The sequence below is a fragment of the Zootoca vivipara genome, chromosome 1, assembly GCF_965207765.1.
Source record: "Zootoca vivipara chromosome 1, rZooViv2.hap1.1, whole genome shotgun sequence".
NCBI classification, from domain to species: Eukaryota; Metazoa; Chordata; class Lepidosauria; order Squamata; family Lacertidae; genus Zootoca; species Zootoca vivipara.
The window spans coordinates 33,865,226-33,885,388 of NC_142582.1; positions in this window are offsets into that span (position 1 = coordinate 33,865,226).

The following is a 20,163-nucleotide window of genomic DNA, read 5'->3' on the forward strand; positions in this document are numbered from 1 at the left end:
CCACATTCACAAACAAAAGTTTCACTTCTTAAAGTACTGTTATGGGCATTTGGGGGGGCCGGGGGTAAGTTTCAATGATCTCTCAAGGACCCCTTCATCTCAGTGACTCTGTGTGTAAAAGATCTAAGGTCAGTAAGTATGGAAACTTGGATGGGCATGTCTTGGGTGCCTCCATGGACAGTTGTGAGTCCAAAATGATTCCCAGGCTGTGCATCTGGTCAGGTTGGATTGTCAGCTTGGATGATACCTTTGCAAATAGACAATAAAGCTAGATGGAGGGGCCAAACCCAGTCCATAAGGATCCCTTTTCTTGGGAGAAAGTGCCTTTGTATTACTAAAGAAAAGGCCAAGACCTGTCAATGCAGAAACTAAATAGCTGCAGATGCTTCAGGAGGAGAGGGCTCTCTTCCTCCATTCCATTGAAACATACTTGATGTCTCCATACAAAAGACAACAACAAAACAACAACAACTGGCAAGTCTGAAACTGGATCTAAAAATAATAATAATAATAATAATAATTTATTATTTATACCCCGCCCATCTGGCCGGGTTCCCCCAGCCACTCTGGGCGGCTTCCAAAAAAACAGAAATTCTAAAATACAAAAATCCATCAAACATTAAAAGCTTCCCTAAACAGGGCTGCCTTGACATGCCTTCTAAAGGTCTGGTAATTGTTCTCTTTGACCTCTAGTGGGAGGGCATTCCACAGGGTGGGTGCCACTACCGAGAAGGCCCTCTGCCTGGTTCCCTGTAACTTGGCTTCTCGTAATGAGGGAACCGCCAGAAGGCCCTCGGAGCTGGACCTCAGTGTCCGGGCAGAACGATGGGGGTGGAGACGCTCCTTCAGGTATACCGGACCGAGGCCATTTAGGGCTTTAAAGGTCAACACCAACACTTTGATTTGTGCTCGGAAACGTACTGGGAGCCAATGTAGGTCTTTTAGGACCGGTGTTATGTGATCTCGGCGGCCGCTCCCAGTCACCAGTCTAGCTGCCGCATTCTGGATTAGTTGTAGTTTCCGGGTCACCTTCAAAGGTAGCCCCACGTAGAGCGCATTGCAGTAGTCCAAGCGAGAGATAACTAGAGCATGCACCACTCTGGAGAGACAGTCAGTGGGCAGGTAGGGACTCAGCCTGTGTACCAGATGGAGCTGATAAACAGCTGCCCTGGACACGGAGTTGACCTGTGCCTCCATGGACAGCTGTGAGTCTAAAATGACTCCCAGGCTGCGCACCTGGTCTTTCAGGGGCACAGTTACCCCATTCAGGACCAGAGAGTCCTCCACACCCGCCCGCCTCCTGTCCCCCACAAACAGTACTTCTGTCTTGTCAGGATTCAATCTCAATCTGTTAGCCGCCATCCATCCTCCAACCGCCTCCAAGCACTCACACAGGACCTTCACCGCCTTCACTGGTTCTGATTTAAAAGAGAGGTAGAGCTGGGTATCATCAGCATACTGATGGACACCCAGCCCAAACCCCCTGATGATCTCTCCCAGCGGCTGCATATAGATATTAAAAAGCATGGGGGAGAGGACAGAACCCTGAGGCACCCCACAAGTGAGAGCCCAGGGGTCTGAACACTCATCCCCCCCCCACCACTTTCTGAACACGGCCCAGGAGGAAGGAGCGGAACCACTGCATGACAGTGCCCCCAGCTCCCAAGCCCTCTAGACGGTCCAGAAGGATGTTATGGTCGATGGTGTCAAAAGCCGCTGAGAGATCCAGCAGAACAAGGAAACAGCTCTTACCTTTGTCCCTAGCCCGCCGGAGATCATCGACCAGTGCGACCAAGGCAGTTTCAGTCCCATGATGAGGCCTGAATCCTGACTGGAAGGGATCCAAATGGTCCGCTTCTTCCAGGCGTGCCTGGAGTTGTTCCGCAACCACTCACTCAATCACCTTGCCCAAGAATGGAAGATTTGAGACTGGGCGATAGTTGGCCATATTGGCCGGATCTAAAGATGGTTTTTTAAGAAGCGGTTTAATAACCGCCTCTTTCAGCGGGTCTGGGAAGGCTCCCTCATGGAGAGAAGCATTTACCAACCCGCGAAGCCCATCACCCAGCCCTTCCTGGCTAGCTTTTATAAGCCAGGATGGGCAAGGATCAAGGAGACAGGTGGTTGGTTTCATTCGTCTAAGCAGCCTGTCCACATCCTCGGAGGTAACAGATTGAAATTGATCCCACAAAATTTGACTAGACAGGACTCTAGCACTCCCCCGCCCCGGCCCTGCTCCCACGGTGGAGTCTACCTCTTCCCGAATGTGAGCGACTTTATCTGCAAAAAACTTTGCAAAATCATTGCAGGAGATCATGTGGCCCGTACTGGGCCCGGATGGAGCAGGTGGTTCCGCTAAATTGCGAACCACCTGGAAGAGTCTCCTGCTGCTGTTTTCTGCAGATGCGATGGAGACGGTGAAGAAGGTCCTCTTCGCCGTCGCCATTGCCACTTGGTAGGCTCGAAGTTGAGCTCTAGCCCGTGTCCGGTCTGATTCAAAATGAGTTTTCCGCCACCGGCGCTCTAGCCGTCTCAACGACTGTTTCATTGCCCTCAGCGCCAGGGAAAACCACGGGGCTGTCCGGGCTCCATGCAATCTGAGAGGGCGCTTCGGAGCCAGACAGTCAATAGCGCTGGTTAACTCCGCATTCCAGCGGGCCACCAGGGAATCAGCTGAAAGGCCATCGACATGGGATAAAACATCCCCTACTACTCTTTGGAAGCCAATTGGATCCATTAAGTAGCGGGGGCGGACCATCCGAATCGGTCCCACCTCCCTGCAGAGGGGAAGGGTTGCGGAGAAGTCCAGTTGCACCAGAAAGTGATCTGACCATGGCACTTCTTTTGTTTCGCTTTTACTTAATGTCAGATCACCAACATCCATAGAGGTAAACACCAAGTCCAAGGCATGTCCGCAGCTATGAGTTGGGCCAGACTTATTCAGGGACAGCCCCATGGTGGCCATGCTTTCCACGAAGTCCCGAGCGGCTCCTTGTAAGGTCGTGTCGGCATGGATGTTAAAATCCCCTAAGACAACCAAGCTAGGTGTCTCCAGGAACACATCCGACACGACCTGAAGCAGCTCGGGCAGGGAATCCTTGGTGCAGCGGGGAGGTCGGTACACCAAAAGGAATCCTGTACTGCCTCTATTGCCCAACTTCCAGAACATGCACTCAGAGAACTGGGTCTTCCCAATAGGACGCCTGGTGCAAACTAATGACTTCCTAAAAATCACTGCAACCCCCCCTCCCCGCCCAGATGGCCTGGGTTGCTGTGCATAAGAGAAACCTGGTGGGCAAGCAGCGCCAAGAACGGGCCCATCGGCTTCCTCCAACCAGGTCTCTGTCACACATGCCAGGTCAAATCCTCCATCCACAATCAGGTCGTGAATGGCGGTGGTCTTATTCATCATTGACCTGGCATTGCACAGCAGCACCTTCAGGTCATGTGGGTATCCCTTGCCTATTCCAATATCCGTCCGGTCAGGACCAGACCTGGAGGCAGGGATAGTCCTCAGACAACGACTAAGTCTGCCTCCTCGGTAATGACATGGTCTGGTCTTAGCGTAACTCCACCTCCTACCCGTGACCACTGAGATCGGTTGTTCCAGTGCACCCCCCCCTGTGGAATCTGCCCCAGCCATTTTGCTTGCTGGGACCCCCTCCCGGGCAGCCCTGACCCCTCCCCTTAAAAACAAAATAAAACCTCTGTAAAAAACAGCAAAGAACGCAACAAAAGAAGAAGACAAAAAAGACAATAAAACAATAAAACCAAAAACAATAAAAACTACCAATACACTAAAATTTAACAGATTCCCACACCCAACTAAAAATCCCTCCCACCTACCACCCCAAAGAAGATAAAAACATAAAAAATTCTTTTAAAAGCATTTTAAAAAGAACTCTGTGCTGTTTCAAGTTCCCCTGGGCAGCACCAGCAGCAGAGCAGTGGCAGCAGTCCTTTATGAGGCCTTCCAGGCCCCGCCCTAGACCAGGTGGAAGGAGGCAGGGACAGGGCCTGTGGGCACTCACAGCAGGAGAGAGTCCTGGGCAGCACCAGCAGCAGAGCAGCGGCAGCAGTCCTTTATGAGGCCTTCCAGGCCCCGCCCTAGACCAGGTGGAGAGAGGTAGGGACAGGGCCTGTGGGCACTCACAGCAGGAGAGAGTCCTGGGCAGCACCAGCAGCAGAGCAGCGGCAGCAGTCATTTATGAGGCCTTCCAGGCCCCGCCCTAGACCAGGTGGAAGGAGGCAGGGACAGGGCCTGTGGGCACTCACAGCAGGAGAGAGTCCTGGGCAGCACCCAGGGCACACACACACTTGCTCTCTGTTAGAAATCAATGCTAGAACATTGGTGCTTCCACCACTAGAAATCTACTTCATTTGATATGATTTAATTTAATTTCAACAGGCAACTGGCCAATTTCTTGAACACGAGGAACTACTCCCCCCCAGTGCACCCATCTTTTCAGGATTCAAACTCAGTTTATTGAGCCTCATCTAGTCCACCACTGTGTTCAAACAACAGCTCAGATCTCTGCTGATTCAGATGTTATATAGAAACAGAGCTAGGCAAGAACTGTAGCTCAGTGGTGGAGCTGCATGCAGAAGGTCCCAGGTCAAATTTCATTGCCTCTAATCATTCTGACTCTGACATGAATAGTTTGATATGCCCAGCTTCCACTTTAGCACACTGAAATAGTATGTTTCATGTTAAAAAATCAAGTAATGGTCGGGAAAAATGTTCTAAGCATTGTTTCTATTCAACTCCATGTGGTTGACATTGGAATTGCAGATGATGCCCTTTATGGTTATCAAATGCTACCTCCCGAGCTGGTATCTTACAACCCCAAAATTCAGTTCTGTAGAACCGACCTCTTGAATCTACCAAGGTGAATTTTAAATCTAAAGTCATTTTAATGCTAATTAACATTTTATATCAATAATTGGCAGAAAATGTCATTCCAGTAAAGAACAGTCATATTCCTTCAGTGAATATCATTGTAGGTCAGAGATTCTTTGAATAGAGAATGTTTTTTAATCAATCACTTATGAAAAGGCTTGACAGAATAATAACCTTGCCATGATTTCAGTCAATTGCTGTCTGACAACTGAAAAGCATGTCTATTCAGATAGCTTTTCACCCACGCTTTTGGTGAAATTTAACAAGTCTCATACTGCTGGAGCTGTATGTTTGTGAGTAGAAAAGGAAAGTTCACATAAGAACTTATGATACTTACCGCATGGTGTGTCTTTTAGAATTTAACCAAAAAACTCAAAACTTTATGAAATCTATGTGCATTTAATGTAGCCCCCAAAGTTGTCACCACAGAGGAGACTCGGGTACACTCTGCTGGCTTCAATAGAATTTACTCCCAAGTAAGTCTGTATAGGATTACAAGCTGATACTACGATTTTATGTGTGAGGAAGGGATCACTGTCTTACATTAAGGTTAGAGCTGGTCTCCTTTCATTTTGCTTGGAGAGTTAAAAGGAAGCCTTCCCCATACTGCCACTGAAGTCCTGATGAAATAGCACTGAAATTCCTGCTATAATTCACCATTCTAGGTCCCAACACTGCATAGGTTGCGAACTGTGCACAGTCCCCTTAAATACAGCCCAGCTTCCAAATTTATTCTCCTTCCTTCTCTTCCATTGACCTAGATCAGGCATACCCAAACTTGGCCCTCCAGATGTTTTGGGACTACAACTCCCATCAGCCCTAGCTAACAGGACCAGTGGTCAGGGATGATGGGAACTGTAGTCCCAAAAAATCTGGAGGGCCGAGTTTGGGGAGGCCTGACCTAGATCAGTGTTTCCCAACCTTGTGCCTCCAGATGTTTTGGGACTACAACTCCCATCATCCCTAGCTAACAAGACCAGTAGTCAGGAATGATGGGAATTGTAGTCCGAAAACAGCTGGAGGCACAAGGTTGGGAAACACTGACCTAGATGATCATATAGCAATGCAGATACATTCCTGTATGTATGTGCATTCCCATGACCACTGCAGTTGGCTGGGTGATTCATTAATATCTATCCAAAGTTCCCAACTGTTAACGTACAACTATTTGCATATGACTGAAGTTGTAACATAGGTACACTTTTTACCCAGAATACATTGCAGTGTTGTTGTTGTTATTGTTATAGCTTATTCCTTTGTCTGGCACATGATGTCAGACGTTGTCTAGATTATTCAAAATTAAATAACATTCGGTACATTTTAAAGAGATTTTTCATCGCTGGTGAATGCTCGCAGAGGGAGAATGACTGTTCTGCATGGAACAGAGCAATCTGTCACTTGCCCTTTTGGTGGCATTCAAAATATTGAAATTTTAAGGAAAAGATCAATTTTCAACATTCTAAATGAAATGAGCTAGGAATGTGTGAATCATGGCATCTGCTTTTCTTTTCGAATTTTCTTTTTTGGTTTTTTTGGTATTTTATCTTACATAGTCTAAATGAGAATTAACACATGGTATTCAGCAAAATGTCTTTATTAACTGCCAACGACAATGTGTAGGAAATGATTATTTGGGGTGCATTTAAGGATTGTTTTGGTCACATGACAAGTACTGGTTCAATGACATTTCTTTCAGGCAGATTTTCTAAAAACCTTGTGTGCTCTTCCAGTAACATCTAATTGTATACCTCATATTGCCTAGGGACGTCGAGAAGAAACTAGAAGTAGTTGCCCACAGCTCCACAATCCCAAGTTTACTTTACCCCCACTTGCGTAAAGAGTAGTAAGATTCAAGAAATAATTACAGTTCCTGATTCATATCAAGCAAATGATTCTTGGTTGATATTGGGTCCATATAATTTCTGTTTAAGTGCCTCATGCAAGATGGCAAATGGATGCCCTACCCCTCCCTCAACAAATAAAGCCAGTGTTCAGAGTAGAGAGGTTAGGTCTGTGTTGTGAACTAGAAGCAAAAGCTGAGAGCTGTGGCTGATTTATGCTAGAATCCAAGGCTTTGGCTATGGGAGAAACAAGACTGTTTTGGGGTGTTGGTGCTATGAACTCCTCCATCGCAGGCTCAGGTTCTAGATATATGTAAATAAACCATATGTCATAAAGACACTATAGCCTCTGCTTTACCTCATTCCTAAAAGGAAACAGGAACCTTTGGTAAGCGCCTGGAATCTTGCACTGTTCAGAAATTGGGGTGGTGTGCAACAATATTATTTTTTTCTATGGGAGGGTGACACAAAGAATGGAGGCCTGAATTTTAAGGCACACATTAGTTTTCCCCTCAAAGGAAATGCTTCCATTCAAAAGCAATTCTAAGTGTAATCCCCCCCCCTGTCTATTTTATGGATTTATAGTCAATGCAATGCCTAGGTGCTGCAGGTCATCAGCGCTGAATAATTATATTCATTATTTACTTTTCTTCTAATGAATAGTTCAGGTGCTAGCTCTTCCACACTCGTTACAGAGCCTCCCTCTGATCTCACTTCAGTCATCTTCCACCCTCCCTTCTTTGGCTTTCATTAAAAGTGTCAGCCCAAAGAATCTTTGGGCCCTACCCAGTGAGGATTTCCACATCCCATGCAAAGGGATGTTGACATCATCGAAGCCTTGTTTTGGTGTTCTTCCTCATGTGATTCCAAACCTGTGAGTGGCAAGAGTTGGGCAAAAGTCACTGGTCCCTTTGTTGTCATTGCTGTATCCCCAATGGATAGTTTATCTTCATTGCTACTTCCCAAATGTTGGAAAGCAGTACCGTTTTGAGTACAGTGGTACCTCGGTTTAAGTACACAATTGGTTCTGGAAGTCCGTACTTAACTTGAAGCGAACTTTCCCATTCAAAGTAATGGAAAGTGGATTAATCCGTTCCAAATGGGTCCACGGAGTACTCAACCTGAAGCGTACTTAACCCGAGGTATGACTGTAATTGGTTCCGGAAGTCCGTACTTAACCTGAAGCGAACTTTCCCATTGAAAGTAATGGAAAGTGGATTAATCCATTCCAGACGGGTCCATGGAGTACTTAAACTGAAAGTACTCAAACTGAAGTGTACTTAAACCGAGGTATGACTGTATTTTTGTTTACATTGCCACTTTCCATTTTGAGTATTTGAATATTCACCACTGCTGTCTTCAAAAGGAGCACCATTTTGATTTTTTAAATGTTTTACATTGCTGCTTTCCACATGTTGGGGGGAAGGTCTGAAGCAGAGAGCTTGTTCTGTGAACGTAGACTCTCTGCATGATATAGATCCCTGCAGGATCAAGGTTTTAAATCATGCATGGAGTGTTTACATGTAGAGCAGCCTTACTGTTTCAGAATCCCACCCCCCGGTGATTCTTAATCTACCATTTGATTCAATTCAATGACACAATGATAATCCACCATATGCTTTAGAAGCCATTCATTCATATGTATGCACAGAATCCATTTATGTATGACTCTCTTGGCAATGTGCAGAGCTGGGTGAAGTGTGTGTGGGTGAAGCCCTAATTGGGGTTGTGCAATGATAATTGTTGCCAGAAATTTGTGGGGGCACCGTAATTTATTGCCAGGCAAATCTAGATGAATTGAGGCATCCAGCGAGCCATTTTTGTATTGCATAACTGCACAAATTAGAGTCATTATCTTGGCTTAATCATACTCTATGCAAGGATTGATTTCAGGACTTCAGGAAGGCAAAGTAGTAAATAGAATAACCTTGTGGTCATACTGACAGTTGTGCCTCTATATGCAGATAATGAGATAACTAGATGTTTTTCATTAGCAGCACAAGACATAATATGAGCAGAGTTGATGCAGGCCTACATTGCTTTAAAGGCGGGTGGGAAAAGAACGGAAAGACTCAATAGACTAAAGCAGCCCATATAAAAAAAAACGCTATATAATATTTTTGTAAGAAAAAAGTCATAGAATAGAATCATAGAATCATAGAGTTGGAAGAGACCACAAGGGCCATCCAGTCCAACCCCCTGCCAAGCAGGAAACACCATCAAAGCATTCCTGACAGATGGCTGTCAAGCCTCCGCTTAAAGACCTCCAAAGAAGGAGACTCCACCACACTCCTTGGCAGCAAATTCCACTGTCGAACAGCTCTTACTGTCAGGAAGTTCTTCCTAATGTTTAGGTGGAATCTTCTTTCTTGTAGCTTGAATCCAGTGCTGCAGTCGGTGTGAAAATCAGTGTGATAACTTTGGGTGGAGTGAGTGAGTTAATGAAGAAGGCAAGCTGGTCGTGCAAATGAGTAGGCCAGCTAAACCAGCAAGCAGGACCCATGCTCCTCATAATTATTGCTGCTACCACCAGAGAGTGGAGAGGAGTCATTCTCCCCTTCGTCTGCTGTCACCATTTAAAAATGCATACCCCCTACTGTTAGTGATGGCACAAGGTGAAGGGGAGAAGGGCTTCCCCCTCTTCATTTCCCTCTCTTCTGTGAGGGACAGTAGCAGTGGGATCTTGGGACTGGAGAGAGGATGGGATTTGGCAGCAGTGTGGAGGGGAGTAGGTAGGCAAGGAGGAAGGGTTAAAGGAGCTGTGAGGGGATGGAGGTTAGTGTGGGATGCAGAGATTGAAGGGGTTGGGTGAGGTGCAATGGGAGACAGTGGAGGGTAGGTGTCAGGAGCTGGCCAGTTGCTGGCTTGAGTCAAACAGCACACAAGAGGTAATTAACAGAAGATTTGTTGCATACAAGCAATTAGCCTCAGGTCGCTCACCCCGAGCGACCATATATCACAATTACGTTGACTCATCTGAAGAATACTTCCGCCTTCTGCAGAATATTCTGAACCTCCTGCTCTTACGTTTCTGGGGTCATCATCTGTCTTGGACAGTGTCTCATTTGTATACTGCACTTCACAACACATTTAAAACGTTTTATTTGCAGCTGTATAGCTGAGTCCCTTTGCCACACAATAACTACTGATACCACATGCAGGACCAACCCTAGACCTCCTAGACTGTGTCTCAGGCAGAGAACCATTTTGAATATTTTAGTTTTCATTGCATTTCTGGCCGCATGCATGATTTGCCCCATTTTACTTGCATGAAAATGAACACAATCTCTTTCTCTCTCTCTCTCTCTCTCTCTCTCTCTCTCTCTCTCTCTCTCTCTCTCTCTCTCACACACACACACACACACACACACACACACACTCTTTGTTGAATGGGCACAAAGCAATGGGGAGAAGCAATAGTCATGCAATACTTCTTATTAGCAGCTGCAAAATTGATAGATTGTACTATTTTTTTAAAAACTGTTACATGGGTAGTTTGGGACAGGAACTCCTCTGAGCCTTCAGGTGGAGTGGGGAGTTGAAAAATAAAGAGCAAACAAATGAAAAGTGTTGATGTGGCTGACTCTTCTGGGTTAGGGACTTCTGAGCTAAGAAGCGGGGTGTTGATTTTTTTATATTTTTCTCTTCTTGTTAGGGTGGGAGTAGAGTTTTGTTTTTTGTTACTGTCCTCTGAATATTGTTTTTGCTGTTAAGATGTGTGTATGTGTGTGTGTGTTATTTATATATGCTTTATGGAATGTAAATGTTTGCATGATTTTCCCCCCTTCCCTTTTCTATTTTATAATGTATTTATGTATATATTCTTCAACATAGGTCACTTGGAGACCTGTGGGGACAAGTGACTACTAGGTTTAAATAATAATAATAATAATAATAATAATAATAATAATAATTGTTAATTTGTACAGCTTGGTTATTGTACAGAGAGATACATGGATTTCACTGTATACTTGTTGAACATTGTATGTGAATAACAGTACAAGTGCACATCTCAACTATTTGTGTACACAGGATCAGATTATGCACATTCATTGAATGTTACATGTGAATAACTCTCCAGGTGTAGAGCTGTTCTATCTGGGTACACAGGGACTTGGACTGCACACTCATTCAACAGGACATAAAAATACTCCTGTAACCAAAAGAACATTGCAACCTAAAGATTAAACTGAAACATAAAACAGATGTATGAAAATTTTCACCAGAGACTATGGTGGTGATGGAATAATTCAGACTTCACTGATTAATATTTAACAGATAACACCTGAGATAATAGTTTCTTTGAGAAGTGAATTCATTATCTTTTTTTCTTTGCAGCAATTTGAAAAACAGGTTAGTAGCAAAAGTGCAGACAAACTCAAAGCCAGGAAGTGTAGTTTGCCTTCTTAAGTACGGCAGATTGCAGAATGTTTCCCTATTTAATGCTAAGTATTAGGTAGGAAGGCAGCATCCCTCCACCCCCTTACTCACTTACATATACAGTTTGAGATAATAAGTGAGCAATTTGAATTAAATGTAGGTGTTGCAAGTGTTTGAGAAAATTTCCACTTTCAGCACTTTGTGTATGGATTTATAGTCAGAGAGGAAGATAAGAACCCAATGATTGAGGTGTATAAGCATTAACAATGTGCAACTAAAGTAGTCCGGATATCTCAACAAGTTGGTTTACACCACTGGGAGTACTGCTCACGTAACAGTGATTTCTAACCTGTGGAACTGGTTGCCGCTTGGCAGAATTTAAGCCTAGAACCCAGCTTTGTCATGTTCGTTATTGCACCACGGATACTAAGCCCAAATGACAAGTTCTAAGAGTGGTTCCTCTGTCTCGTTAAGTGGTTAAATGTTTTTATGGGTTTCAAGCCTCCTAAAGAAACAGGTTTGTAGTTTTAGGGTGTTGTTGGATCAAGCAGTTTTAGGGTGTTGTTGTTGTCACTCAAAGCATAGGTGACCTTAGTGGCACAAATGGCCTTTTATCCGTTTTGACCGATATACCAACACTGATCTTGTCTGGACAGAGATAACCTTTTGACAGTTATCCATGCTCTGGTAACCTCCTGGTTGGATTCCTATGGTGGATTATATGTGGGGGTGCCTTTGTAAATGGTCCGGAAACTCCAGATGACCTCAGGTCAATGAGGTTGCCCAGGTGGGCTACACCATCTGAAACTGGCTTCCAATCTGCTGCTGGGCCTTGTTCAGAGCTTGAATTAACTTTTAAATTACTAATTGGCATGTGGGCAGATTACCTAATAGATGTCCTCCTGTTGCTTATACCTTCCTAGATCTTGAGATCCTCATTGGAGTTTTCATTGTTCCTCTGTTTAAAAAGGTGAGACGGATGAGGACCTGTTTGGTGATGGTGGTGGTCCAATTGTGGAATACTCTCCCCAATGAGGCTCTCCTGGCACCAACATTAATATCCTCTTGGCACCAGGTGAAGAACTTTTCATTCTCCCAGGTGAAGTTTCTTGGCCTTCAAGCTGATTATTTCTGCTGGGTTTCAAATGCTATTATGTGCCAGTTTTTAAACCGGGAATTGAATTGATGGATTTTTTAATGTTTTAATGCGTTAATGCTTTTGCTGTAGATTATCTGAAGTTGGTGAGACCCGCCACCGGTCTTTGGTCAGCAAATATTCTCAAAGAAACCAATCAAGTAATTTCCATGAGTTATTCAATATTGTCTCTTAGCCATGCTTGTTGTTCCTGGTTCTGATCACTGTTGCTGTTAGCATTAGCATTGTTGTTAATGTGGGGGTGTGTGGTTGCTATCACACCAACTGCCAGGCACAGACTTGCAAGCGGAATTGTCCTGTCTTCAATGGCTTACTAATCAAAGCTGCTTGCAAAGTACGTTCTGCAATGTCATTCCCATGTGATGTCCTCACCCCGCACTCACAGACAACTCTCAGGAAGTTGCCTCTCAAAAGGAGGGGGTTGATGAGCATCCCAGGGGGCCTCAGGACCAACTATTTAAGAGGTAGATGCCTGGTCCACTTCTCACCTGAGCCCTTCAGGCAGGCTGAGGGTGGCAGAAACACTCCTCCTGTCCCTCTGTGCTTGTGACCCCATCATATTGGAGCACCTACTGTGTGTATATATATATATATATATATATATATATATATATATATATATATATATATATATATATATCACTAGACTATTAACTGACTCAGTCTACTGAACGACTTCCTGTACAAACTAATTCAATGCAGTGCCTGTCTTCAAATACATGTGGGGTGGTGGTCTAGTCATTCTCTGAAGAAAACATTGGTAGAGTTTATTTACTTAAAACAGGAAGGAGGCCTGTTTTGACTCCAGATCACTGTGTTCAGGCCTTGGGACTCTCCTCAGGCCATTGTCTCAGGCTGCACCCCCTGGCCAAATGCCTTTCCAGATTTTAATATGTCCCTGAACTGTGATAATGTTTCTTGCTTGGGTGGAGCTGTGTGTGGGTCAAAAACCGACTTTTGCATGACTGGAATGTAACCTACTTACACAAGTGAGGGTCATACCCATTGCACTGCCCTCTTTGGCCTTTGGCCTCCCCAATGTTTTGCTTCTGGACCCACCCACCAGTGGTTTGCAGCCCATGGAAGGTTGCCCAGGAGGGAATGTAGCCCAGGGGTCAAATCCATCATAGATCTAAAATATTTACATCCCACCTTTTTTTTATTTTAGGGACAGCTCACAAGCAAGAACCATTAAATGACATCTGTAAATGGCGAATACATTTTATAGCTTATGAGGTTGGGCAAATTAAGAAATATATTAAGAGATGCCCTTAATTTTTGTTTATTTTTCTTTCTTTTTTGCAATTTAACTTTGTAACTATCCAAGAACAGTTGTTTGGACCTTGCTAATTCTTGCTTCCACAAATAAATCTCTTACTCATCACCCTTGGCATTTGAAATGGTATCCTTGCCCTTTTTTAAAGTGAAAGTGATATCTCTCCAAGAGAAGGAAAGATTGCATTAAATAATTCAATTGCATTATGCTAACCACTTGAAGAAGACATGCAGCTATTCTTTCAGCCTTGGTGTAATCTCACCTTTCTGCTTCAGATTACAATGCTATCCTAGGAGTGAGCCCCACTGAATTCAGTGGGCCTTGCTTCTGAGTAAACATGCATAGAATTAGACACATTGTCTCCACCACAACTCCAGTACAGCTGTACCTGCATGATAGCCATAGCACTAGCTTTCTCACTGGGCAAAGGGTTTGCCAGCAATTCACGCAATGAGCAGCTAGCAAGCCAGGTAAAGCTGTGGTCCGGGGTGGGCACTGGCAGAGCTTCATGCTCCGATGGCGGGGGCGGTGCTGGCGTGGGTTCAGGGGGCGTGGTGCATCATCCATAGGGGTGGGGCACACGTTCTGGGGGCGTGGCGGCCAGCACGGTCGGGGGGGGGGCAGCTGCCATGGCACCCTCGGGATCGTGTTGCCCGGGACAGAGCACCCCCATCGCCCCTCCCTTCCTTCGCCCCTGGGGGTGGGGAACCTGCGGCTCTATCAGATGGTGTTGGGCTCTAGATCTCATCATGCCTGACCACTGGCCATGCTGCTTGAGGCAACATCTGGAGAACCATAGGTTCCCCATTCCTGCTCTAGCCTTTGGCAATTCATCTGCATCTCTCTCTGTTCTTTCAGAAAGTGGTCTCCAGACCCTCCAAGTGTCCCTATTTTCCGGGGACAGTCCTGGATTTACAGAAGCTGTCCCAGTTTCTAATTTGATCCTGGAATGTCCCGCTTTTCCTTAGGACACCTCTATTTTCATTGGAGAAATGGGTATGGAATTATGCGACCCCTGAGTCAAGGAGATAAGTATACGTACAACCTTTAGGCGACATCTGAAGGCAGCTCTGTATAGGGAAGTTTTTAAAAAAATGTTTAACGTTTTATTATATTTTTATATATGTTGGAAGCTGCCCAGAGTGGCTGGGGCAACCCAGTCGCATGGATGGTATAATAATAATAATAATAATAATAATAATAATAATAATAATAATAATAATAGCAGCAGTAGTAGTAATGGAATAGGATATCCCTATTTTCATTGGAAAAATGTTGAAGGGTATGAGTTTCTATGCCTTGCAATTTCTTCAATTATACAGCATTCATGTCTTAAATCTGTTGACTAAATTGTGCATTACACCACAGGGAGCAATGCCCAACTAAAGCTTCTTTCATTGCTCTTAAAAACACTTCTCTATCTAATTCTTGGTTTAAACTCAACAATCTTTTCAGAGCCAGTGGATTTTTGGGGAGATAGCTCCCTCATGTGGTAGCAACACAGGACTCTTTATCTGCTGTTTCCTATACATATGCAAAAAGCAAGGCAAAACTATTATAGTGACTATGTTATCTCAATTTCAATTAATTTTGTGCAATTACCAAAATACAATCACTTCTGGTTTTTCAGAGGCGGAAGGCAAACTGCTGGCCAAGAATCATTATGCTCTTATAGCTCAACAGTGCATTTTTGGATCCATGCCACACTGCCTAACCTTTTTACTCCTGAGATGGAAGAGGAGGGGGGAGGATTCCATAAAGTTCACATAAACATACACTCTCTTTCTTTCTCTCTCTCTCTTTCAATGAAGAAGTTCACTAAATTAAGCTCTGGCCAGACTCACTGGTGGCAGGATGAATGCTCCAAATCATCATTAGGTTAGTGGTTTCCATGAAACACAGGAATAATTTATCCGGGCAACAAAGACATAAATAAAACATGGAACCTATTATAGAAAAGGTCTAGGGAACATCAAGGGTAAACAATGCAAAGCCTTGTAAACGCCTCTCGAGATTTGATTAATATATCTTACATTCCTAAAACCACTTTCACCTATATAGCATCCTATTAATTAATATATAGCTCAGGGAACTTAAGGGTATCTATCTACTAAAATCATAGATGGTTATGGACAATATAGAATGCTGATGTCTACCAAGATATTTTCCATGGCAGAATAAGTTGTTGTTGTTGTTGTTGTTGTTGTTGTTGTTGTTGTTGTTGTTGTTGGGTTGCCATATGTCCTCTTTTTCCAGGATGCACCCTCTTTTTCATAGGTAGAGTTGTCATAGAGATCCATAGTTAAAAGTAGAAGTTGGCAAATGTGTCCTCTTTTTTGATGTTCAAAATATGGCTGACCCGAAAATGCATAACAAGCTGAACATACTATAAAAGAGGGCAACTAGCAATGAAGCTCACCCATGCTTCCGGCTGCTGTTAACCCTGCCAATTCTCTAGACCACCACCACAGCAACACCACCTTTGCAACCAGTAACAGGAAGACAATACCCATAAGCATCATTTTCAGGTTAGCATCTTGCAGCCTATGAGCCCTCCCTGTCGCTGTGGGCAAACCTCTCTCCATAGGGATGCTCGAGAGATTGTAGATTGATCATCAGTTATTCACTGACTTTTGCACTTCCTCAAAGTTCCAGTGCAGCTCTTAGCTAAAAAATGTAGCAAAGTACATTTGAAACGCACGCGCGCGCACACACACATGCCTTTTGAGTGGAAATACATTTAGAAACAAATATTTTGAGAGCTTAGAATACACATAGAAATAGGCATTTAAAGGTGAATTTTCATACCAATTTTGTTTCTGAAAAGCAGCGCAAATTAATGAAGAAACAAGGTGGAATGGATTTATTGCTACCAACCAGAAATACGTCTGGTTCACCAAGGCTTTCACCCTTGCTGTGCAAAGACTGGTGCCTACTCCTTGGTTGAGTGAGTCCCTCATGCCACTGCATTGGACCCCTTCCTAGCCAGAAGAACATATGTAGAACCTCCTTGAACAGCCCAATAACCTATCTATGTGAATGGCTATGAGGCGTGAAGGCCACTCTCTGCAAGGCCCATTGCACCTGGCCTGGGGGGCAAGGCCCACACTCACCAGCCCTACAAAAGAGGCTCCTCATGAGGCCGGAGGAACATCACCCGGCTATAGTTTTATTGATTTATTTATTTAATGCTGTGCACCGCTTTGAGGTTTTTATTAAAAATATAAAGCTGTGTAGAAATTAATAAAATCAATCAATCAATCAATCTAGTCCAGTATCCTGTTCCCACAGTGGCCAACCAGATACCTGTAGGAAACCTTCAAGCGGGACCTGAGGACAAAGTCATACTCTCCTCCCATGGCTTCCAGCAACTACCGGTAGTACTCAGAAACATACTGCCTTCAGCCATGGAAGCAGAGTCTATAGCCATCATTGCTGGGTATCCATGAAGGGTCTACGATGTCATGGATGGGAAGATATCTGCCAGGTCACAGCTGTCTACTTATGGGTTCAATATTTCTATGGCACTTCCTCTGGTAGGCTACCTTGCATACACAGGAATGGATCCACCAGAAGAAGTTCTTTTCAGTTCCCACGTCTTCTGCACACTCCTCTGTAAGAAGTAAATATAATCAAATCACATCAGCCCCTGGCAGCATGGCCAATGGCCATGGGTGATGGGGGATATAGTGCAACATCAACTGTGGGACCAAATACTCTCCACCCCATCTATATCAGAACATGGACAGTGAGAGGTATAGTATCCAGGGAGGACATAATAGTGGGATGGGTCCAGCAAGCATGGCCACACTCTCATTTGTTGTTTGTGTGAAAATAAGCAGTGAACACGGATATTTGTCTCTGAGCCTGGATGTTCCATTTGGTTCTAATGGTCATCAGTTGTAAAAAGGTAAAGGGACCCCTGACCATTAGGTCCAGTCGTGACCGACTCTGGGGTTGCGCGCTCATCTCGCATTATTGGCCAAGGGAGCCGGCGTATAGCTTCCAGGTCATGTGGCCAGCATGACAAAGCTGCTTCTGGCAAACCAGAGCAGCACATGGAAACGCCGTTTACCTTCCCGCTGTAGCGGTTTCTATTTATCTACTTGCATTTTGACGTGCTTTCAAACTGCTAGGTTGGCAGGAGCTGGGACCAAGCAACAGGAGCTCACCCCGTCACAGGGATTCAAACCGCCGACCTTCTGATCCGCAAGCCCTAGGCTCAGTGGTTTAACCACAGTCAGTTGTAACCTCCAATAATTTATTTGATGTTGTTTTGAAGCCCTCTGAGCCAACATTTGGTGGCAGAGAATTTGATACACTAATGACACGGTGTATGTGTAGAAGTATCATCCTCAGCATATCTTGAGTATGGTATTCATTAAATTCACTGGGTGACCCACATAATGTTTTTAGGAGAGTTCACATGAGCCTCGCCACCCCATCCCCCAATAAATGTTCACAAATGCTTAAAGAGGATAACAGGGCTGGGCCTACTGGCCACTCCTCTTCCATAATGAAGCATGCACCATCATGCCTAAGCATGTATCAGCCATACATCTACTTGTACATGTACGGGATCACTTGCTGCTAAATGTGTGTCTGGAGAGGGCATTGCTGCTGTGTGTGACCATGGCACAGAACAATCCCATCAGTGCACAAGGGCTATTTGCTTAAACACTCTGAATGCACCAGCCTAATGTAGCCGACTTAACTAAAAGCCACGGAATCATATTTCTGCGGAATAAAAGATAAAAAGTACACAAATGATTTTATTTTAAGGTTTGCAGTCCTGTAATGTAGCATGCAATTGATGAATGTTTTGTGAGTTTGGCTTTGATAGTCTGGTTACACGGGGAGTATTTGTTTCTTTTGCTACCCTTTGAGAGTGTTGTATTCCTTTGCTTCTTACCTTAAAAAAAGGAAAAAAGTCTTAACTGTTAATAGAATTCTTTTGCCATTGAATGATAAATTACATTTGACATGACAGCTTGAAGATGCTCTATCCAGGACCAAGGACATGCGAGGAGCATTTCTGAAGATCATCATCATCATCATCATCATCATCATCATCATTATAATTCAGTATTATATTTTCAAGCACAGTATTTACTCGCAATAAGGAATCATAGAATCATAGAGTTGGAAGAGACCGCAAGGGCCATCCAGTCCAACCCCCTGCCAAGCAGGAAACATCCAGTATAGCAATGGTGCTATAAGAAGCATCTCTCAAAAGATACACCTACTCAGCACATTCTGATCCACTATGCTCATGCCACATTCCAATCCACATAGGCACACAGCCCGTTATGCCTATGATATGATGTTCCCCCTTTCCTCTTTCTAGTCCACCATAGACTGACATACCCCTGTCTCAGATGTCCTTGCAATTCCAGGGTGTTTACTAGATGACCCAAGCATGCTTTTCAGGAACACAACACTGAAAACAAGACCTTCCACTCTGCATATGCTGTATGCAAAGGTCCTGTTTTATTAGTTCCATCAAATAATCACATTACGGTGAACTGGCAATATCACAAACATCTCCATATCCCTTTCTGTACTTTGTCTGCAAAGCACTAATGAAGGCAGTGACTTCAGCTTAATATTGTAAGCTGGAGTCCCCCTCCCCCACTTTTCCTCTCAGTGTGCCATGAGAATAGGTCTTTCGCATACTTGCATGTAATGCGCAGTAACATTAGAAGCCCGTTTTTCATACTGTGCATGTTTGCATGAGCAAATGCTTCAAAGGGCTGATAGACACACAGTCACACAAATCAGTTGGTACAACATTCCTGGGTGTGTATTATTTCAGGCTGCAGGCAGGGGAATCATATATCGAACAGCCTTCTCCTCCCTAAAAAATATCCCGTGTACACTTAAAATTAGTCTGTCAGGGAAAGGATTCTTGCTACACTTCTTCCTGAAGTGTAGCTTTATATGGGGAATTTGCTGAATCTCTTCCTGCCCTGTGTGATGTGAGTGTGATGGGTGTTTCCTTGTTTTTGCCATGGTTGCTGTAAGATGTATTGGGTTTTCTTCTGAATCTGGTGCATACACCAATTATACATTCACAGCCATTTAATATAGACCTAATCGGTACCGATTTTGTGATGACAACACATTTAAAACTTTGCGCATGTTGGTAACAACTCGGACACCTTCTAGTTATGTTTGCCATGGAGATTTGCAAAGCACATTAATGTGACCTGACTGCTGTTGTGCTGTGTGCATTTCACACAGCGCAAATTATTCAGCTATGTGTACATGCGGCTGTGTGTGGAAAGACACCTGTTACCTGTTGTGACAACTAGGAATGGACTGTTCAGTCTAATTTGGGTTGGTTGCACTTCTGTAAATTTTCTGAGTCAGCCTTGTCCTGTTTCTTGTGCAATGTGCAGACTTCAGATACCCCCTTCCCCACACAAAAGTATTTACTCACTCTTATAATGTGGCTTCAAGGGCTGTCTTCTTCTTCTTCTTCTTCTTCTTCTTCTTCTTCTTCTTCTTCTTCTTCTTCTTCTTCTTCTTCTTCTTCACCAAAAAGTAGGTGACTGCTGCTGTGTGAAGTAGTAAAGGATTCATCCATTCTAGGAACATTGGGTAGGAT